Source organism: Synchiropus splendidus, chromosome 5 (assembly GCF_027744825.2).
Source record: "Synchiropus splendidus isolate RoL2022-P1 chromosome 5, RoL_Sspl_1.0, whole genome shotgun sequence".
Classification (NCBI taxonomy): Eukaryota; Metazoa; Chordata; class Actinopteri; order Syngnathiformes; family Callionymidae; genus Synchiropus; species Synchiropus splendidus.
In genome coordinates this window covers 27,243,416-27,246,370 of record NC_071338.1, presented here as the reverse complement: position 1 = coordinate 27,246,370, position 2,955 = coordinate 27,243,416, and positions in this window count along the sequence as shown.

The following is a 2,955-nucleotide window of genomic DNA, read 5'->3' as shown; positions in this document are numbered from 1 at the left end:
CTGAGTTCTGTTTGAGCTTCGTTTGTCTCCAAGTCTGTATGTGTTTTAAATCTCAGCAAAAGTTGATTCCAATTATTCCATTTCATTTAATAAGTTCAATTTGTCACGACTCTTTTGTTTTGTGCTTGGATCAACTGTGCGCCCACAACAAGGTCTCCATCAAACTGTAATAGACTGATCTCTCATGTTTGAAATCTGCCACCAGTGGCTACAACTTTTGAACCCAAGGCTGAATAATGGTGACTCTGGTGTAACTGTGGAGGTACAGTGACGTGTTGGTGGAGCTGTCACGGTTACATCTCATGATTCTTTTGAACCCCACGTGGAACTGGACTGTGGTTTCATGAACCCACAAATTCCAATCAGGGGAAGCATCCACACACCAGTTTGGCCAAACTAATTACAACAACAATGACTAATCACTTTCTCTATGCCTCGCTAACTTCTGTGACCAAATCAGAGAGACTATTAGCTTTGGACATATTTTCCAGCTGTGATGTGTATATGGAGGAGAAATGATTTCACTTTTTTTCTTTGGCTTGTTTCTGTACATATTGAGGGCTTTTACTATTATGTCTCTTGTATTGTCTCGCATCCTTTTTTAGAAACCATTTTCTACAAATTCCAATTCTTCACCGTGTATATTGTCAACAGAGCTAGTCAACGTCATCCGTCTCTGCATCACCATTCATTCAATGTAAAAGCTATATAATCTGCTGCCTGTATATTGTACATAGTTGTAAAACTAAAGAAAGGTTTGTCAAATTAAATAAAGCCCACATGAAGACTTAAAAGATAAGATAGGAGCTATAACTGTATGCATATATGTACAAATGGAAATCGTAAAAAGGATGCAATTGATCTGCATTTGATTTACTATTGTTCATACTTCATGACTGGATGTGTCATCTTTGCTTCTTTTACAAAGATGCTTGGTGAGTCAGTTGGTGTTTGGTTTCCTTGGATGTTGAAAATAAAAGTCAAGTCTGTCTGAGCAGATGTTTCGATAACCTTGTGTTACTGCTGTCCAATCCGGGGCTGCCGAGGAAAGGGCCTCAGGTGTTATCACCCCCTTCATTTGCCTCGCGTATCCGTCCTGAAGCTGAGGTTCTAAAAGCTAAAGTCTTCTGTGTCACTGAATTATTTTGCCCTCTTCTTAATGGATGGCTCAAGCACGTGCGAGCCTGTGCCACCAAATGACCACTGGGGGCGGTGTTTAAATAAAAAAGAAAAAAATCAATGACATATTTTCATTTTGCTGATGCGTAACTGAACTAGAGTCACTGCACCTCGACTAAACTAACATTGTATCTCAAGCGTCCCAGTAATGGAGAAGTCTAATCACAGTTGAAACTTTGTGCGGTTTTGTGTGTGTGTGTGTGTGTGTATGATGGAGATGGATAATGCCTGCCTCTCTGAAAGTGTTTTATTTTGATCGGACTATTTTTGGCTGCGTTTCCAAGTGTCAGCTTCAAAGCTGCATGTGAAAAAAACTGGTGTAAATAATGTCATTTTTACTCCTTTTTTAATAATCTGAGACTCCGCCACCATGAGTCAGTATGAGTCAGACAGCTTTTCAGTTAAAGGTGGAATCCGTGTGTGAAGGGCTTTGAAGGAATCCGAGTAACTGCAATCTTCCTTGTCTAATGAAAGAAAATGGCCTGACTCTGCAAAAGAAAGTGGTGGGGCGAGATGGAAACACGAGGCCCCTCTTAACACCATCATGTCTGAATCTGGGGTCGCTGCTGTCCACTTTAGTGTGAATGTCAGACTGATCATATGAAGCGATTAAAGAGAAGTTGTAAACTATTAAATGGGATATTTTCAATTCATGCTGTGTATTCTTGTCTTTGGGTTGGAGAAAATGAAAACGCAAATAAAAGTCACATATATTTAAAAAAAAGATTTTTTTTTTTTTTTTTTGACCAAACATGACAGGATGAAGTCGCATGTGAAGACTTTGGTTTCCAACAATTACGAGACTTTCTCAATCATTAGAGGCTGTGATCCAAATTCAGGTCACAGAATCCAAATGTGGCCGGCCAACTCACCATCAAGAGCTAAACATTTCATAGTTCAATGTTCATTTAAAGTGCACCAAACATGTGTGTCAGTATGAGGACTAAAATATTAAAGTTTAATTTTTAATGTAATATTTTTACACTGAACATTTTAATATTTGAACTGCAGGATTTTCAGCAGGGAGGTCCAGGTTTTTTTCAATACACAATTTTTCAAAAATATTTTTTCTTATGTTAAATTGTTCGTTCAATGAGCAAGATTCAGTGGAAGAAAATCATTAATTCAATGCAAAAAATATTTAGTCATTATAATCCGTGTTTGGTGAGAGTTGCCTCCATATGCAGCCATATTATTTGAAGGTCAGATGTTTTTAATAACAGCCATTTTGGAGCAGCGAGGAGAAAGGGAAAAGACTGGAGTAACATTGCTGTGACCAAGAGAGGAGCCAGCCCGAGCATCTTCCCATCATCGCCATGGTGATCCATCCATTCCAGCCCACCAGAGAGGATGGAGTTGGAATGGTGAGAGAAGAGGACTGAGGAGCCTCAGGAACACACGACAGGTTGGGTCCTAGTCATATCTTTTTAGTTGTCCATATACTGATCTTTAAAAACAGATTCAAACTGTCAACATTCGATGGAAACATGACGCAGTAAATGAAATTTAAATGTAAACGTCTTCATAACCTACCGACCAAATTCAACTGCAATAACATATATATATATATATATATATATATATATATATATATATATATATAAAACCCGATGACATCATTGCTCTCACTTTCCAAATATAACTATAACTCTATATATATATATATATATATATATATATATATATATATATATATATATATATATATATATATATATATATATATACATACAGTTATATTTGGAAAGTGAGAGCAATGATGTCATCGGGTTTTTT